Raw genomic sequence first — 20890 nt, forward strand, 5'->3', positions numbered from 1 at the left:
AAGAGGGCAAGGAAATTCCAGGGGAGAAGGGAATCAGAGAGGAGGCTCATGTGTGTAGGTGATGTTGCAAGCCGTAGGGTGGGGGCTCTGTGGGTCAGAAAGTTCCAAAGGGCAGCAAAATTTGGGGGTCTTTTATAGCTTCAGCATTTTGTTTTATCTGTGGTTTTATGGTTAGTAGATGTTGAGTGCAGTTTCATGGGTATGCAAATTAAAATACTCTTATTTGGGTTATACTAAAGCAATTGGTTGTTTAAAAATTTGAATTTGTTACCTTTCGCCCATGCAGGTTTTAGGCCAATGGTCTTAGCCTTCTGTGAAGAAAAAAACAACCTAGGGGCCAATACACACAGACCATTTTTGGCTCATTTATATTAGAAGCTTTCACAATTAGGCAAAGATGCCTACCAGGAGACAGGTGGTTTTGTCAGCATAAGCTTTTTAAAATCATGGGTAAAATTGCTGTTGTTAGTTGCTGTCAGGTAGGTTCTAACTCATGGTAACCTTATGTATAACAGAACGAAATGTTAGACAGTTCTGCTCTAGGGATTGCTGGTATGTTTGAGTACATTGTTGTTGCTATTGTGTCAATCCGTCTCATTGAGGGTTTCCCTCATTTTTGCTGACTCTATACTTTGCCAAACACAATATCCCTCCTCTTCTAGCTATTGGTCTTTCCATATGATGTGTCCAAAGTAAGCAAGCTGAAGTCTCACCATACTCACTTCTGAGGAATATTCTGATTGCATTTCTTTTAAGACTGATTTCTTCATTCTTTTGGCAGTCCACAGTATATTCAATATTCTTTGCCAACACAACAGTTTGAATGCATCAATTCTTCTGTCTTCTTTTTTCATTGTCCAGCTTTTGCATGTATATGAGGCAATTGAAAATATCACAAGTAAAGTAGAACACTTTAAAAACTATTAGCATACAGTTAGCTATACCAGGAAACCTTTAATAACAGAGTCTTTCTTAAATACTTTTATCTTTCTGGAATTGGTATTTCATGTTATCTGTGCAGATCAGACATGTCTAACCTAATCTCTGGGATTCTTTCTTAAAATAACAATTTCAAATTACTGAATACCGCAAAAAAAAAAAAAAGAGGAATGTCTCTTCTAATTCCCCAATACTGAAAAAAAAAAAAACTATTTTGAGAAATACATAAATATTAGGTAGCCCATATCAAAACAAACAGTATTTAACCAAATTAAAGCTGTTTCAGGATTCAATTCCTGGGTTCTGTGGTTTAGGAAAAATTTTTTTTATAATTTGAACATAGTGTAGTTATTCAAATATGCCATCTAGCAAATTATCAATTTCTGAAGGAAATTCCCTGAAGGAAATTCATCTAGTTTACTTATTAAAATTTAGACAATATTTATCATTCATTTTCCACAGATTTAATTAATCGGTAGTATAAGATCATCCACCATCTGTCTGTCAGTTTGTTGTACGGTGGTGGCTTGTGAGTTACTCTGATGCTGGAAGCTATGCCTCTGGTACTTAAAATATCGGCAGGGTCGCCCATGATGGACAGGATTCAGCAGAGGTTCAGACGAAGATTGACTAAAGAAAGGCCTAGCAATCTACTTCTGCAAATTAGCCAATGAAAACTCTATGGATCACAAAAGAATATTGTCTAATACACTGTTAAAACATGAGGTCCCTATGTTGGAAGGCACTTAAAATACACAGTGGCTGCAACAATGGATTTGAGCATACCAACAATTGTGAAGACAGCATAGGACTGGGCAATGTTTTGTTCAGGTGTACATGAAGTCACCATAAACTGCAAGAGACTCGATGGCAACTAATAGCAACATAATATCATATCGTAGAACTTTTTACAGACTTATAACAACTGCAAACAATTTGAAACCATTCCATAGCATTTTCCAAACCTAAAATAAAATTAATCAAATAAAGATTTAAAAAAAAAAACCCAGTGCCGTCGAGTCGATTCTGACTCATAGCGACCCTAGAGGACAGAGTAGAACTGCCCCATAGAGTTTCCAAGGAGCACCTGGCAGATTCGAACTGCCGACCATTTGGTTAGCAGCCATAGCACTTAACCACTACACCACCAGGGTTTCCCAAATAAAGATAGCATTGTATAAATAAATACTACCAATAATTTTGGATGTAGTGATTAAGAGTGTGGATTCTGGTGGTATACTGTCAAGGTTTGCACCCATATCCCCTCCTCACTATTATGTACTATATTCATCTGGCAAAAGAAGATAATATGACTTTCATGAGAATATAATGAGTTAACTCATGTACAGTTGATAAAAAATACCTGATATGTAGTCAGTACTCAATAAATAATAGTTATCACTATTGTTGTTGTTATGATTAAATATAAATAAAAAGGAAAGACTGTCAACTTAAGAAATCAAGTATTACTACTACTCAGCACTGACCAATTGCAGTTTAGCAAATTCATTTATTTTCCCACTTTTTAGAACTTATGCCATGCCATGCTTTTTCTCCAATAAAGACTCATCACAGTTTATAAAATTGCATACAATGCAAAGACATTTTGAAATAGACAAGGAAATGAGGGTGAATGGAAACTAAAAGTTGACCTATGAAATGAGACCAGATGGAAAACTAATATATCATACTGTCCTATAAATTCACTAAAGTGGAATCCAGCTTCAGTTCTGAATTTTCTAAATATCAAGACACTCTTGCTTTCTGGAGCTATGGAATAATTATTTTAAAACTGTATATGTACACCCTTCTAGAGTCACCTGTTACTTTCATTCTCTAGTAAGTAAGCCTCTCCAGCATTTGCTATTTCCTGTTTTTTTGATTTGTGCAAGTAATGCTGGGGTGAGATGGTATCTCATTGTGGTTTTGATTTGCATTTCTCTAATGGCTAGAGATCATGAGCATTTTCTCAGGTGTCTGTCGCTTGAATGTCTTCTTTGGTGAAGTGTCTGTTCATTTCCTTGGAGCTTGGTCAAATCCTCTTAAGGGAAAATCCATCATAGCTTTCAAGTAGCCATGTGTTGTGTTATGGCCCCTTACATCCATAGATGATTAGTCCAGGGTTGACACCTGGCCCAATATGATCCATAGGCTGACCAGGGACCTATGACTTCAAGCAGGGCTAAAAAAAAAAAAAAAATTAGATGGGACAATTCAATTCTCTCCAATAAATTAAAACAAAAAAAACAGAAAAGTTGTAGTTGTTATTGGGCATTGCATATGGAAGATCATGTACAGGGGCTGTGATAAGTAATCAGGGAGAATTACTAAGGTAAGGCAAGTGACTGGAGCAAATACCAAAAGATAAATAGAGCATACCATGAAGCATGAGAGAGAGAATCTCTCAATTCTAGGCTTCCCAATTTCCAGCTCTAGGTACCATAATGCCTTGCCTCATATCTATGGGCATTCACGTTAATTATTGTATCCTTAAAACAAACACACCTTTTCCGGAGCTACAATTAATGTATCTCTGTTTCTTGCTACCAAAAGGCATGTGGTTCCTACATATAGCCTTTGTGAAAGAAGGTCCAGATGGTCATATTTTTTAAGCAAATCAAAATGACTTCCCCCCGCCCAACTGGACCAAGGGTGTGCACTGAACTCAAGGGTAGCAAATTCTTTGACTTGCCAGAGACCTGACAAGAAAATATGAACTAAGCTGAGTAGATACTTCTCATGAGGGAAGTTGTGGGATGGAGAAACAGGGCCTATCGCCAGTTAGCTGTGGGAGCTAAAGTGGAGTGTGGTTGAACTGAAGCATTAAGAGCGGTGGCTATGATGGGCCATATACACATATCAATATTTGGAGTGGGCATAGGCAGCCACTTGTCAAAGAAAGGGGACACTAAGAAATAAAAAGATAAGCAGAGATAACTATGCAGAGAGAGAAGCTGCCATGATCTCTGACAGAATCCTTGTTACTTCAAGGCCCAGCTAAAGAGAAATTCTTGTTCCCAGATTCCTGGAATGCTGCTGTATTCTTAATGTATATAACTTTTACAGTGAGCTTAAATATATCTCTATCTTTGTAATCAAAATGCTGAAAAAATTATTTTGCTTAAAATACAAATATAACTTTAGAATGAAATAGCCAGAAGAATATTCACAGAACCACAGAGATGGTGAAAATTTTTTAAAAATAACAAAAACAAAAGCCTAAAGGAACTGAGGTCATTTTACCTGGAAAACAATACAAAGACTACTATGGAGAATTTTTATAACATGCCCAGCCATACAAAGAACTAATCCTCAAATTTTGATAAACACTGTATACCAACTGACTCGTCAACGTCTCTACTTGGAGATCTAATAGGCATTTCCGTTCTAACATGTCCCAAACTGAACTTCTATCTTCCCATCCAAATCTGCTCCTTCCTGTCTTCCTCCTCAGTAAACAACAACCCTGTTTTGCTCAGACCAAAGTCTGAATAAACTGTTGTCTCCTCTCTGTTTCTCACACTCAACATTCAATCTGTCAGTAAATGCTACCGGCACTACTTTCAAAACACACCAGAGTCTGATCATTTTTCACCTTCTCCACTGTGCCTAGTCTAAGCCATCATCATTTCTTGCCTGAATCACTACAGTAGACTCCTGACTGTTCCCCCTGCTTTCTTCATTGCTCCCCTATTCTCAACCCAGCAGGCAGAATGAACCTTCTAAAACAAAACAAATCATGTTCTGCCTCTGCTGAACACCTTCAAATGGGTTCCCATTTCACTCAGAGTAAAAGACAAAGTCTTAGCAACAGCCTGTAAATCTTTACATGATCTGGTCCCATCTTACCTCTCTGACCACAAGTCTTACTATTCTCTGCCTCCTTCACTGGGCTCCAGCCCCACTGGTTGACCTTGCCAGGCACATTCCCACATCAGGACTTTGCACTTACTCATATCATATTTTCTCTGCCTGGAACACCTTTCTTCAGATATCTGGATGCTTTGTTTCCTGCCCTCCTTCAGATCATTGTCAATATCACCATCCCAAATAGCTTTCCCTAATGATGCTATTTAAAATTGAAACTTTCTCCTTCCCTCACCCTTGTAGTTGCTGCTGTTAGGTGCCATTGCATCAGTTCTGACTCAAAGTGACCTGATGTACAGCAGAATGAAACACTGCCGGATCTTGCCCCATCCTCACAGTCATTGTTAATGCTTAAGCCCATTGTCCAAGCCACTGTGTCAATCCATCTCATTGAGGGGCTTCCTCTTTTTCACTGACCCTATACTTTACCAAGCCTCATGTCCTTCTCCAGGGATTGATACCTCCTGACAACATGTCCAAAGTATGTGAGATATAGTCTCACCATCCTTGCTTCTAAGGAACATTCTGGTTGTACCTCTTCCAAGACAGGTTTGTTCATTCTTTTGGCAGCCCACAATATATTCAATATTCTTCTCCAACACCACAATTCAAAGGCGTCAATTCTTCTTTGGTCTTCTATATTCATCATCCAGCTTTCACATGCACATGACAAAAAAAAAAAAACCACCAAACCCACTGCTGTCAACTCCGACTTATAGTGACCCTATAAGAACAGGGTAGAACTGCCCCATAGAGTTTCCAAGGAGCTCCTGGTGGATTCGAGCTGCAGGCCTTTTTGGTTAGCCACTGTGGCTCTTAAGCACTACACCACCAGGGTTTCCACATGCATATGAGGCAATTGAAAACACCATGGATTGGGATCAGGCGCACCGTAGTCTTCAAGGTGACATCTTTGTTCTTAAACACTTTAAAGAGGTCTTTTGCAGCAGATTTGCCCAATGCAATGCATCTTTTGATTTCTTGACTGCTGCTTCCACGGGTATTGATTATGGATCCAAGTAAAATGAAATCCTTGACAACTTCACCCTTTCTCTGTTTATCATGATGTTGCTTATTGGTCTAGTTGTGAGGATTTTAGCGTTCTTTATGTTGAGGTGTAATCCATACTGAAGGCTGTGGTCTTTGATATTCATTTGTAAGTCCTCTTCACTTTCAGCAAGCAAGGTTGTGTCTTCTGCACAGTGCAGGTTGTTAATGAGTCTTCCTCCAATTCTGATGCCCCGTTCTTCTTCATATAGTCCAGCTTCTTGGATTATTTGTTCAGCATACAGATTGAATAGGTATGGTGAAAGAATACAACCCTGACGCACACCTTTCCTGACTTTAAACCATGCAGTATCCTTTTGTTCTGTTCAACAACTGCCTCTTGATCTATGTACAGGTTCCTCATGAGCATAATTAAGTGATCTGGAATTCCCATTCTTCGCAATGGTATCCATAATTTGTTATGATTCACACAGTCGAATGACTGCATAGTCAATAAAACACAGGTAAACATCTTTCTGGTATTTTCTGCTTTCAGCGAGGATCCATCTGACATCAGCAATGATATCCCTTATTCTTCATCCTCTTCTGAATCTGGCTTGATTTTCTGACAGTTACCTGTCGATATACTGCTGCAGCCACTTTTGAGTGATCTTCAGCAAAATTTTGCTTGCATGTGATATTAATGATATTGTTCAATAAAGTCCACATTTCGTGGGATCACCTTTATTGGGAATAGGCATAAATATAGATCTCTTCCAGTCAGTTGACTGGTTGGCTGTCTTCCAAATTCCTTGGCATAGACAACTGAGTACTTCCAGCTCTGCGTCAATCTGTTGAAACATCTTAATTGATATTCTGTCAATTTCTGGAGCCTTGTGTTTCACCAGTGTCTTCAGTGCAGCTTGGACTTCTTCCTTCAGTACCATTGGTTCCTGCTCATATGGTAACTCCTGAAATGTTTGAACATCGAACAATTCTTTTTGTTATAACCCAATAAACCCATTGCCATCAAGTCGATTCCAACTCATAGTGACCCTATAGAATAGAGTAGAACTGCCCCATAGAGTCTCCAAGGGGCACCTGGTGGATTCAAACTGCCAACCTTTTGGTTAACAGCTGTAGCACTTAACCACTACACCACCAGGGTTTCCAGGGTCTCCACTTCCTGTATAGTGACTGTGTATTCTTTCCATTTTCTTTTGATGTTTCCTGAGTTGTTTTATATTTTCCCCATAGAATCCTTCAATATTGCAACTCGAGGCTTGAATTTTTTTCTTCAGTTTTTTTTTTTTTTTCAGCTTGAGAGATGCCAAGTGTGTTCTCCCCTTTTGGTTTTCCATCTCCAGGTCTCTACACATGTCATTATAATACTTTGTCTTCTGGAGCCACCCTTTGAAATTTTCTGTTCAATTCTTTTACTTCATCATTTCTTCCTTCCACTTTAGCTACTCAACGTTCAAGAGCTAGTTTCAGAGACTCTTCCGGCATGCATTCTGGTCTTTTCTTTCTTTCCTGTCTTTTTTAATGACCTCATCCTTTCTTCATGTAGGATGTCCTTGATGTCATTCTACAACTTGTCTGTTCTTCGGTCATTAGTGTTCAACGAGTCAAATCTATTCTTGAGATGGTCTCTAAAGTCAAGGTCATACTTTGGCTCTTTTGGACTTGTTCTAATTTTCTTCAGTTTCAACTTGAACTTCATATAAGGAATTGATGGTCTGTTCTGCAGTTGGCCCCTGGTCTTGTTCTGACTGATGATATTGAGCTTTTCCATTGTTTTTTCCCACAGATGTAGTCGATTTGATTCCTGTGTAGTCCATCTGGCTAGGTCCATGTGTACAGTCGCCATTTATGTTGGTGAAAAAAGGTATTTGCAATGAAGAATTTGCTGGTCTTGCAAAATTCTATCATGCTATCTCCTGCATCGTTTCTATCACCAAGGCAATATTTTCCAACTACCAATCTTTCTTCTTTGTTTCCAATTTTTGTATTCCAATCTCCAGTAATTATCAATGCATCCTGATTGCATGTTGAATCAATTTCAGACTGCAGAAATTGGTAAAAACCTTCAATTTCTTCATCTTTGGCCTTAGTGGTTGGTGCATAAATTTGAATAATAGTCTTATTAACTGGTCTTCCTTGTAGGTGTATGGATATTATCCTATCACTGACAGCATTGTACTTCAGGATAGACCTTGAAATGTTCTTTTTGACAATGAATGCAATGTCATTCCTCTTCAAGTTGTAGTTCCCGACATAGTAGACCATATGGTTGTCCTATTCAAAATGGCCAATACCAGTCCATTTCAGCTCACTAATGCCTAGGATATCAATGTTTATGCATTCCATTTCATTTTTGATGACTTCCAGTTTTCCTAGATTCATACTTCTTACATTCCACGTTCTAATTATTAATGGATGTTTGCAGCTGTTTCTTCTCATTTTGAGTCACGCCACACAGCAAATGAATGTCCTGAAAGCTTGACTCAGTCCAAGTCATTAGGGTCTACTCTATTTTGAAGTGGCAGCCCTTCCCCAGTTGTAATTTGAGTGCCTTCCAATCTGAGGGGCTCATCTTCTGGCACTATATCAAACAACGTTCTGCTGCTATTCATAAGGTTTTCACTGGCTAATTCTTTTCAGACGTAGACTGCCGGATCTTTCTTCCTAGTCTGTCTTAGTATGGAAGCTCAGTGAAATCTGTCTACTATGAGTGACCCTGCTGGTATTTTAATACCAGTGACATAGGTGCCAACATTACAGCAACACACAAGTACCCACAGTACAACAAACTGACAGACACGTGGGGGCCCCTCACCCTTAGTACTTTCTAATTACCTTTCTTGATTTATTTTTGTCTTTAGCACTTATAATCATCTGACATACATATTTTATTAATTTATTGTATGTCTCCTCCTACTAGAATGTAAGCTCCATGAGGGCACACAGTTTTTGTGTGTTTTACTCCCTGCTGATTCAGCACTGTCTAAAGAAATGTGTATGGCACATTTTTGTTGTTGTCAGGTGCCATTGAGTTGCTTCCAATTCATAGTGACTCTGTGTACAACAGAAAGAATCACAGCCCGGTTCTGAGTCATCCTCACAATCATTGTTGTGCATGAGCCCATTGTTGCAGCCATTGGGTCAATCCATCTCATTGAGGCTCTTCCTCTCTTTCACTGACTCTCTACTTTGCCAAGCATGATGTCCTTCTCCAGGGACTGGTCCCTCCTGATAACGTGTCCAAAGTATGTGAGATGAAGTCTTGCCATCTTTGCTTCTAAGGAACATTCTGTCTGTACATCTTCCAAGACAGATTTGTTAGTTCTTCTGGCAGTCCACGGTATACTCGATATTCTTCACCAACACCATAATTCAAAGGTGTCAACTCTTTTTCATTCTTCCTTATTCATTGCCCAGCACATAAGGAGACTGAAAATACCATGGCTTTGGTCAGGCACACCTTAGCCTCCAAAGTGACAGCTTTTCTTTTTAACAGTTTAAAAAGGTCTTTTGCAGCAGATTTGCCCAGTGCAATATCGTGTTTTCTTTCTTGAGTGCAGCTTCCATAGGCATTGATTGTGGATCCAAGTAAAATGAAATCCTTGACAACTTCACCCTTTTCTCCATTTATCATGATATTGCTTATGGGTCCAGTTGTGAGGATTTTTGTTTTCTTTATGTTGAGGTGTAATCCATACTGAAGAGTGTAATCTTTGATCTTCATCAGTAAGTACTTCAACTCCTCCTCACCTTCATCAAGAAAGGTTATGTCATCTGCATATCACAGGTTGTTAATGAGTCTTCCTCCAATCTTAATGCCACTTTCTTCTTCATATAGTCCAGCTTCTCAAATTATATGCTCCGGATACAAATTGAATATGTATAGTGAAAAGATACAACCTGATGCATGCCTTTCCTGACTTTAAACCATACAGTGTCCCCCCGTGCTGTTCGAAAGACTGCCTCTTGGGCTATGTACAGGTTCTGGCACATACCCAGCCAGTGCAATCGAGTCGATTCTGACTCACAGCGACCCTATAGTAGTCACTAATAATTATCTGCTAAATAAATGAATTAATTAATGAATCATAACTGCCATGTTCTAGCAGTGTAATATTAGAAAAGTTATTTAACCGCTCTGTATAGCAGTTTTCTCATTTGTAAAATGGGGATCATCATAAAACCTATTTCATAGGTTTAAGAGTATGTATGAACAATATTTGACACACAATTAGAACTATATACTTACTGGGTTATATACAATTCATTCCTCATGAGTTTTGTGTGTTATTTAAATACATGTTTATCAGCTAAAGGTAACAGAAGAGAGATTCATATCGAAACCTGGCAAATAGCTTAAACTACTTCTCAAGTTCTCTTAAGTACTCTGCTTTTTGTATTGTATAGCCCTGGTGGCCCATTGGTTAAGAGTTTGACTGCTAACCAAAAGGTGAGCAGTTCGAAACCACCAGCCACCCCTTGGAAACTATATGGGGCACTTCTACTCTGTCCTGTAGGGTCACTATGAGTCAGAATTAACTAGAAGGCAACTTTTTCTTTTTAATGTATATAGTGCATATGAAGTATGACATAATAATATTCTATGAGCTATACGAACCCATCCAATACCAATCCATCCATTTATACAGACACAATTATGCATATTTGCTGTCATGAAAGTTATTTTTCTGAGGTGTTCAGTGCGGTAGAGGAAGAAATGGGCTAAATGTGGTTTGTGGATTATCTATGGATTGTGGTACTTCTTATAATTGTCCTGTCCCATTGCCACTCATGATATAGAAATGACTGATATTTGTTGGCATTTTCAGGTAAACACAGATTGACTAGCTTGGGTGGCTTCCTTAGCAGTTTTGTTTTTATTTAATTAGTTTGCTTTGTTTGATTTTGTTATTTGTTTATTTATGGTAAAAAGGATAGCACTTAACACTACATTTTCTGAAAAAGGGAATCTGCCTAACCTTAAGCCCAATCAAGTCCCTCAGGTGAAATCAGTTGGGAACACCTAAACTCATTCTGTTTTATTTAGTAATAACTAACTTGGTTCCTAAAATACTGCCAAACTGCGATAAGGGAAAAAGGCTGATTCCAAGATACTTTTGGACATCTCTTAGACTATATTATAAATAGTCTACCTTTAATTATTCTTGGAAACCCTCATGGCATAGTGGTTAAGAGCTACAGCTGCTAACCGAAAGGTCGGCAGTTCAAACCCACCAGGTGCTCCTTGGGAACCATATGTGGAAATTCTACTCTGTCCATAGGGTCGCAATGAGTTGGAATTGACTCAACGACAATGGGTTTGGTTTTGGGTTTTAATTATCCTTATTTGTAAACCCACCTCTCTCTCTTCCTCACTTGATCCCAGGACTGATTTTTTTTCACCTTTGTCTCCCATAGCACTTAGCACTGTGCCTCTATCTATATACTGAGTCTACATTCAATAAGTGTCTATTGAAATGAATTCCCAACTTGTCTAAGGAGGTAAAGGGCTCAAAGAAGAAAGCCTGTTCCCTTCATTTTCAAACTTCATTTTATAAGAGTTAGGAATTCAGGAAGATAAAAAGTTTATTATGCAGTTATCCCAAACAGGGAGCATAGCTAAAGGTGGACATTATGACATCAATTTAATGTTGTATCATTCTGGTTAAAAACCTATGCTGGGAAAAATGTTTTTCTTAGTGCCTTTCTACCCTGATCCAATAAGTCCTGCATATAAGTAGGATCTGGGTCCAGCAGTGACTCACTATCTGAACCCTTCTCTGTCTATCTCTAGAGAAAGAGCACTGTTTTCAAGGAGAAGTGCCAAAACATTTTAAAATAATGAGAGCTAGATTGCAGAAGACAATGTATAAATCAGATTTACACCCAAAGGGTTCTTCCCCCAAGAACATAATAAATGTGTGAAAATGGATATACAAATGTAATAATTTATTGCTATGGGTGCCATTTAAAATTCCATGTATTTATTACCATTTGTCAACTGATGACTTCCATTCTTTTTTTAAAATTGTCTTTTATAACATAAACCCATTGCCATCGAGTCTATTCCAACTCATAGCAACCCTATAGGACGGAGTAGAACTGCCCCATAGGATGTGGTGGATTCAAACTGCCGACCTTTTGGTTAGCAGCCAAGCTCTTAACCACTGCACCACCAGAGCTTCCTTTATAACATATCTTTATTTATATACTTTGTGGTTATTGATTTTGTTATGAACTGAAGTACGTTTGGTGAAACACTTACAAACAAGCTGTCTTTACCTGACCCCAGCCCATACAAGTGCATACATGTACCATCTGTCAAGCTGAATGCTTGATATTCAATGTGGATGAACTGGATAAGAGGGAGTGGCAGAAAGATATTTAGGCTAAATAAACCTAGACTAGGGTTTGAATGTTATACTACAAAGTTTAAATTCTATTTATAAAAGCAGTAGATTTTGAACAGTGGCATGATATGTTCAGGGATATGTTTAAACAAGAAGAACAGGAAGATACCTTCTTTCTAAGGTTGCTCTAGGATTTTCTATCACCAGCCCAGATGAGATATGCTGAAAGCCTAAATGAGAACATTTATTCATTCGTTCAGTAAACATTTTTATTCAGTGACTATTATGCGCCAGACTCTGTTCTAGATGTTAGGGGTTGTTGTTGTTAGGTGCCGTTGAGTTGGTTCCAACTCATAATGACCCTATACACAACAGAATGAAACATTGCCCAGTCCTGCACCATCCTCGTAATTATTGTTATGCCTGAGCCTGTTGTGGCAACCACTGTGTCAATCCATCTCCCTGAAGGTCTTCCTCTTTTCCTTGACCCTGTACTTTACCAAGCATGACGTTCTTCTTCAGGGATTGACCCCTCCTGATAACATGTCCAGAGCATGTGAGACATAGTCTCAGCATCCTTGAGTCTAAGTGTTACTACATGTCAACCTGACACAAAAGGTCCTTCTCTTTTCCCGAGTAAGAATAAACGCTAAAGACAAACTTTATCTTCAGCAAGCTTTATTTTGCTTGAGTCAAGCAAAAGGAGTTAGTGAAGGACTAGGCCTCTCTAAAAGACTGACTCATCAGAGTCAGGGAGGTCACAGCCTCTTATTGTTTAGGGTAGAATAATTGTGTCATCTTTACTCATGGGTTTTCTGGGAATCATCAGGCAGTAGTCACCCATCGGTCACCTTGCAGATGTCTGTGCATGTTCTAGCACTGGTTTCTCTGAAAAACATCTTATAAGTGAGTACATTGTTTGTTCTTTCCCTATCACATATTCAAGGATGGGGGTTTTGAGTCACTAGCCAAGCACATAATTTTTGTAAGTTGCATGTTGCAGATAATGCTGGGCTCCTTGTGTAGGGGCTAAGTCCCTGTTTCTTCCCTATCTCATAAGGAGCATTTTGGCTATACTTCTTCCAAGACAGATCTGTTTCTTCTTTTGGCAGTCCGTGGTATATTCAATATTCTTCGGCAACACCACAGTTAGGGGTAGGTACATCCATATCCAAAACGAAGATCCTTGCCCTCGTAGAGCTTACATTCTAGCAGTGGCAATGGAAATGGAACAGAAAAAACTAATTCAAGAGACATTTTAAAAATATAAATAGCAGACCCATGACATCCTTTAAACGTATAGTTTAAGAGAATGGAAGGATTAAAACATTGCAGAAAGATTTCTAGAATGAACGATTAATTGGTTATCAAAGCTGTTAACCAAACAGGAAATAGTGTATCAGAGGAATAGCAATTTTATGGGTTAGCATAATGTTTGCTTCCAAATATTCCGAGTTGAGGTCAGCAGACCAAAGAGGTGTTCTGAAAACATTGTAAATTCAGATCTGTATCTTAGGAAAGTGCCACAAAGCTCAAGATATACATTTTGAAGATACAGATACATAACCCAATGCCGTCGAGTCGATTCCAACTCATAGCAACCCTATAGGACAGAGGAGAACTGCCCCATACAGTTTCTAAGGAGCACCTGGTGGATTTGAACTGCTAACCTCTCGGTTAGCAGCTGTAGCTCTTAACCACTATGCCACCAGGGTTTCCATACAGATATACAGATATAGATAGACTATAGCAGTAAAAAAGATTGAGGGTGAGTGACAATGGGGAAAATATTCAATTCAACTTAATATGTTTGAAGCAGCTCTGTTATGTTAAACTCTGAAGCTGTGTTAAACCCTGGGAGCAAAAAGACCAGTAATATAAACTTCTGGGAGGTGGGGCGAAGATGGCAGAGCAGTCAGACGCTTCCAGTATTCCTTCTTACAACAAAGACCAGAAAAAACGAGTGAAAGAATTACATATATGACAAGCTAGAAGTCCTGAACATCAACAGCAAAGTTAGGAAAATAGACTGAGCAGCAGGAGGAGATGGTTCAGAAGCAGCAAGGAACTGTCAGACCTGGCTTGGCAGGAACCGGTGTCCCTCAGGCACAATCACCTGGAGAGACTGTGGTGGTGCTGGTTACCGTGACACAATTTCCTCAGGGAGAGACAGTGAGCTGCACAGTCTACTTATACATCCAGAACCAGAGAAAAACAGCACTCTCAGTAGAATGTAAGTACTTGTGCTTATTTTACCACATCCCCAACCCCCAAGGAGGCTTCAGTGGCTGTCAATTTCCCTGGGTCTGAGACAGGTGCTGCTGTGCACTTGAGCCATTCTCCCAGCCTTGGAGAAGGAATAAATTACCAATTGTGGGAAAAGATAATCTGCCAGCTCCACTAAGCTGGGAACCTCAGGAAAGAAGTGGCTCCTTTCCAGTCACAAATGGTCTGTGGACTTTGAACACCTCTCACCCCTGTATGGACCTGTGTGGGCCCATTTCAGGAGATTGGGCCCTTGATACTGCAACGGTGTATGTGCTTGAGATCTGAATTCAACTGTTTCAGCTGTGAAGTGGAGAGGTGGAGCCTGAGGACTGGTGGCTCCACCCACATCACCTAGCCACCAGTGACAGGGGTCCAAGGGTAAGTGATGCCTAATAGTTCTTACAACCAAAAGTATTGGGTGCCCATAGTCTGGCTGAAGAACCAACCCACTTGTGTGCTCTAGGGAACAGGGACGCTCTTTCTCCACAGATACTTGGGGGACGGTTCTTAGCCCACTGACTTCTTCAGAGAGTAACCCTCTTCTGCAACCAGATATCTGTGCCTACACCAATCACCCCTGCCACTCTAAGACTGTAGGACAGAACCTGTACCACACACTTGATGACCAAATACCTGGACACCTGAGCTGAATCAATACAAGAAAAGTCAATGGACCCCTAGGCTCATATACCTGGTAACAGCTCTAGCCATCTGGTGACAAGATGTTAGAGCTTCAAAGGCGAAAATAATCAAGCTACCTCACTCAAGCAGCATACTTGGGCATATCAAAACTAAACAAAGCACGAAGCTAGAACAGAGTAAGCAGACAGAAAATAATACAATAACTTACAGACAGCTTGGAGACAACAGTCAATATCAAATCACATAAAGAACCAGACCAAGATCCCTTCAACAAGTTTTGAAAACAAAGAATCAAGGAATCTTCTGGATAAAGATGTATCCCTGGACTTACCAGATGTAGACTACAAAAGGTTAATATACAGAACTCTTCAAGACATCAGGAACGAGATCAGGCAAAATGCAGGTCAAGTCAAGGATAACACAGATAAAGTACTCGAAGAAATTAAAAACGTTACATAAGAACATAATGAAAAATTTAATAGGCTTCAAGAATCCATACAGAGACAGTAAACAGAAATCCAGAAATTCAGAAGACTAACAATAAAATTACAGAACTAGACAACTCAAGAGAAAGTCAGAGGAGCAGAATTGAAGAAATAGAAGGAAGAATTAGTGATATTGAAGATAAAACACTTGGCACCAATTTAGTCAAAGAAAAATCTGATAAAAATTAAAAAAAAAAAAAAAGAATAAATCCTAAGAATCATGTGGTACTCTCTCAAGAGAAATAACCTACAAGCGACTGGAGTACCAGAACAGGAAGACAAAACATAAAATAGAGAGAATTGTTGAAAACTTTTTTGCAGAAAACTTCCATTATCATAAAAGATGAAAAGATATCTATCCAAGATGTTCACTGAACCCACATAAGGTAGATCTCAAAAGAAAGTCACCAAGACATATTAAAATGAAACCTGCCAAAATGGAACATAAAGAGAGAATTTTAAGAGAGGCTAGGGATAAAAGTTACCTACAAAGGAGAGTCAATAAGAATAAGCTTGGACTACTCAGCAGTAACCATGCAGGAAAGAAGGCAATGGGATGACTTATATAAAGCACTGAAGGAAAAAAAAAATTGCCAGCCAAGAATCATATATCCAGCAAAACTCTCTCTCAAATATGAAGGTAAAATTAGGACATTTCCAGATAAACAGAAATTTAGGGAATTTTCAAAAACCAAAATAAAACTATGAGAAGTACTAAAGGTAGTTCTCTGGTTAGAAAATCAATAATACCAGATATCAGTTCAAGACTAGACCACAGGACAGAGCAACCAGATATCAACCCAGATAGGGAAATCACAAAAATAAATCAAGATAAGGAAACACTCAAAACAGGGAAACAGCGATGTCATTACGTAAAAGATGACAACATTAAAACGAAAAAGAGGGACTAAGAAATGTAGTCATAGATCTTTCATACGAAGAGGTAGTCAAGGCAATATAAGGAAATAAAAGATTTGTTCAAACTTAGAAAATTAGGGGTAAAAATTAAAGTAACCACAGAGGAGACTAACAACCCCACCCATCAAAATAAAATAAAAGAAAAAAATAAAGACTCAGCAAAAACAAAATTAACAACGAATAAGAGGAAAAGAAAATATATATAGATAAACTACTCAGCACAAAAAAATTAAGTGGAAAAAAGAAACTGTCCACAGCACACAAAAAAGACATTAAAGTGGCACCACTAAACTCATACCTCTCCATAATTACACTGAATGTAAATAGACTAAGTGCACAAATAAAGAGACAGAGAGTGGCAGAATGGATTAAAAAAAAAGATCCATCTATTTGCTGCCTACAAAAGACACACCTTAGACTTAAAGACAGAAACAAGCTAAAACTCAAAGGATGGAAAAAAATATATGTCACACAAACAACAGTCAAAAAAGAGCAGGAGTGTCAATATTAAGTTCTGACAAGACAGACTTTAAACTTAAATCCATCACACAGGATAAGGAAGGACACTATATAATGATTAAAAGGACAATATACCAGGAGGACATAACCATACTAAATATTTATGCACCCCATGACGGGGTCTCAAGATACGTAAAACAATAACAGCATTGAAAAGTAAGGCAGACAGCTCCACAATAATAGTAGGAGACTACAACACACCAATTTTGGTGAAGGACAGAAAATCTAGAAAGAAGCTCAATAAACACACGGAAGATCTAAATGCCACAATCAACCAACTTGACCTCATAGACATATACAGAACACTTAACCCAACAGCAGACAAGTAACTTTCTTTTTCAATGCACATGGAACATTCTCTAGAATAGACCACATATTAGGACATAATGCAAGCCTTAGGAAAATCCAAAACATCAAAATATTACAAAGCATCTTCTCTGACCATAAAGCCATAAAATAAGAAATCAGTAACAGAAAAAGCAGGGAAAAGAAAACAAACACTTGGAAACTAAACAACACCCTGCTCAAAAAATGACCAGGTTATGGAGGAAACTAAGAAGGGGATAAAGAAATTCATAGAATCCAATAAGAATGAAAACACTTCCTACTAGAACCTTTGGAGCACAGCTAAAGCAGCACTCAGAGGTCAATTTAGGTCAATAAATCCACATATCTGAAAAGAAGAAAGGCCAAAATCAAAGAATTATTCCTACAAATTGAACAAGTAGAAAGAGAGCAACAAAAGAAACCCCCAGGCACCAGAAGGAAGAAAATAATAAAAATTAGAGGAAAATTAAGTAAAATAGAGAACAGAAAAACAATTGAAAGAGTTAAGAAGGCCAAAAGCTAGTTCTTTGAAAAAATTAACAAAATTGATAAACCACTGGCCAAACTGACAAAATAAAAAAAGGAGAGGAAGCAAATAACCTGAGCGAGAAATGAGATGGGTAATATAACAACAGACCCAACTGAAATTAAAAGAATCACATCAAATTACTATGAAAAATTGTACTCTAACAAATTTGAAAACCTAGAAGAAATGGATGAATTCCTAGAAACACACTACCTACCTAAACTAGTACAAACAGAGGTAGAACAACAAAATAAACCCATAACAAAAGAAGAGATTGAAAAGTAAATAAATACCACCAAAAAAAAAAAAAAAGCCCTGGCCCAAACAGCTTCGCTGGAGAGTTCCACAAAACTTTCAGAGAAGAGTTAACACCACTACTACTAAAGGTATTTGAGAACATAGAAATGGATGGAATACTCCCAAACACATTCTATGAAGCCAGCATGTCCCTGATACCAAATCCAGGTAAAGACACCACAAAAAAAGAAAATTACAGACCTATATCCCTTATGAACTTAGAGGCAAAAATCCTCAACAAAATTCTAGCCAATAGAATTAAAGACAGGAACGGGGTTAGAACTAAAGAACACAGCAAAAAAAAAAAAAAATTCACCATGACAAAGAGGGATTTGTACCAGGTATGCAGGGCTGGTTCAACATTAGAAAAACAATCAATGTAATCCATCATATAAATAAAAGGCAAGAACTGCATAATCTTATCAGTTGATGAAGAAAAAGCATTTGACAAAGTCCAACACCCACTCGTGATAAAAACTCTCAGAAAAACAGGAATAGAAGGAAAATTCCTCAACATAATAAAGGGCATTTATACACAAAGCCAATAGCCAACATCATCCTAAACGGAGAGAGTCTGAAAGCATTCCCCTTGAGGAGGAGAACCAGACATGGATGCCCTTTATTACCACTCTTATTAAACATTGTGCTTGAGGTCCTAGCCGGAGCAATTAGGCAGATAAATAAAGGGCATCCATATTGGTAAGGAAGAAGTAAAAGTATCTCTATTTGCAGATGACATGATCTTATACACTGAAAACCCTAAGGAACCCTCAAGAAAACTACTGAAACTAACAGAGGAATTCAGCAGCGTATCAGGATACAAGATAAACATACAAAAATCAGCTGGATGCCTCTACACCAACAAAGAGAATGCCAAAGAGGAAATCACCAAATGAATACCATTTACAGTAGCCCCCAAGAAGATAAAATACTTAGGAATAAATCTAAACAGAGAAGTAAAAGACCCACACAAAGAAAACTACAAGACACTACTGCAAGAAACCAAAAGAGACCTACATAAGTGGAAAAACATACCTTCCTCATGGATAGGAAGACTCAATATTGTGAAAATGTCTATTCTACCAAAAGTGATCTATAGATACAATGCAATTCAATCTAAATATCAATGACTTTTTTAATGAGATGGAGAAACAAATTACCAACTTTTTATGGAAGGGGAAGAGGCTCCAGATAAGTAAAACATTATTGAAACAGAAGAACAAAGTGGGAGGCCTCACACTACCTGATTTTTGAACCTATTATACCACCACAGTAGTCAAAACAGCCTGGTACTGGTACAACAACAGATACATAGACCAAAGTTGCCAGCCAAGAATCAAATATCCTGTAAAAATGTATCTCAAATACGAAGGTGAAATTAGGACATTTCCAGATAAACAGAAGTTTAGGGAATTTGTGAAAACCAAACAAAAACTACAAGAAATACTAAAAGGAGTTCACTCTTTAGGAAACCAATAATATCAGAAATCAACCCAAGACTAGAACACAGGACAGAGCAATCAGATGTCAAGTCAGATAGGGAAATCACAAAAATAAATCAAGATTAAAAAAATGCTCAAAACAGGGAAACAGCAAGGTCATTATGTAAAAGAAGGCAACATTAAAACAATATACAATGAGTAAAAAAATGCAGTCATAGATCTTTCATATGCAGAAGAAGTCAAGGCAATATAAAGAAATAAAAGTTAGCTTTAAACTTAGAAAAATAGGGGTAAATATTAAGGTAACCACGAAGGAGACTAACAATCCTACTCATTAAAATGAAATACAAGAAAAAAAAGACTCAGCCAAAAATTAACATTAACAAATAAGAGGAAAAGACAGTATACAAAGATACACTACACAGCACAAAGAAATAAGTGGGGAAAAGAAACTGTCAACAACACACAAAAAAAGAATCAAAATGACAGCACTAAACTCATACCTATCCATAATTACGCTGAATGAAAATGGACTAAATGCCCCAATGAAGAGACAGAGAGTGGCAGGATGTATAAAAAAACATGATCCATCTATATGTTGCCTACAAGAGACACATCTTAGACTGAAACACGCCAACTGAAACTCAAAGGATGGAAAAAAATATATCAAGCAAACCACAATCATAAAAGAGCAGGAGTGGCAATATTAATTTCTCACAAAATAGACTTTAAATTAAATCCACTACAAAGGATACGGAAGGACAATATAATGATTAAAGGGACAAGGTACCAGGAGGACATAACTATAGTAAACATTTATACATCTAATGACGGGGCTTCAATGTACATGAAAAAAACTCTAACCACATATTAGGTCATAAAGCAAGGCTTAACAGAATCCAAAACATCGAAATATTACAAGGTATCTTCTCTGACCATAAAAGTAGAAATCAATAAAAGAAAAAGCAGGGAAAAGAAATCAAACACATGGAAACTGAACAACACCCTGCTCAAAAACAACTAGGTTATAGAAGACATTAAGAAAAGAAATTCATAGAATCCAATGAAAATGAAAACACTTCCTATCAAAACCTTTGGGACACAGCTAAAGCAGTGTTCATGGACAATTTATATCATCAATAAATGCACACATCCAAAAAGAAGAAAGGGCCAAAATAAAAAAAAATTATCCCTACAACTTGAACAAATAGAGAGCAACAAAGGAAACCCTTAGGCACCAGAAGAAAGGAAATAATAAAAATTAGAGCAGAATTAAGTGAAAAAGACAACAGAAAAACA

At 37.9% G+C, this 20890-nt stretch overlaps 1 long non-coding RNA gene across 1 annotated transcript in view; it reads right to left on the reverse strand.

Moving 5' to 3' along the window:
- Nucleotides 1-3099: 3099 nt before the first annotated feature.
- Nucleotides 3100-20890, reverse strand: part of LOC126069534 (uncharacterized) — an 85528-nt gene continuing 67737 nt past the window's right edge. Inside the window, exon 3 of the long non-coding RNA XR_007515939.1 lies at nt 3100-3121. This is a non-coding gene — a long non-coding RNA (uncharacterized LOC126069534). The remainder of the gene's footprint in view (nt 3122-20890) is intronic.

This window comes from Elephas maximus, chromosome X, assembly GCF_024166365.1.
Source record: "Elephas maximus indicus isolate mEleMax1 chromosome X, mEleMax1 primary haplotype, whole genome shotgun sequence".
Lineage (NCBI taxonomy): Eukaryota > Metazoa > Chordata > Mammalia > Proboscidea > Elephantidae > Elephas > Elephas maximus.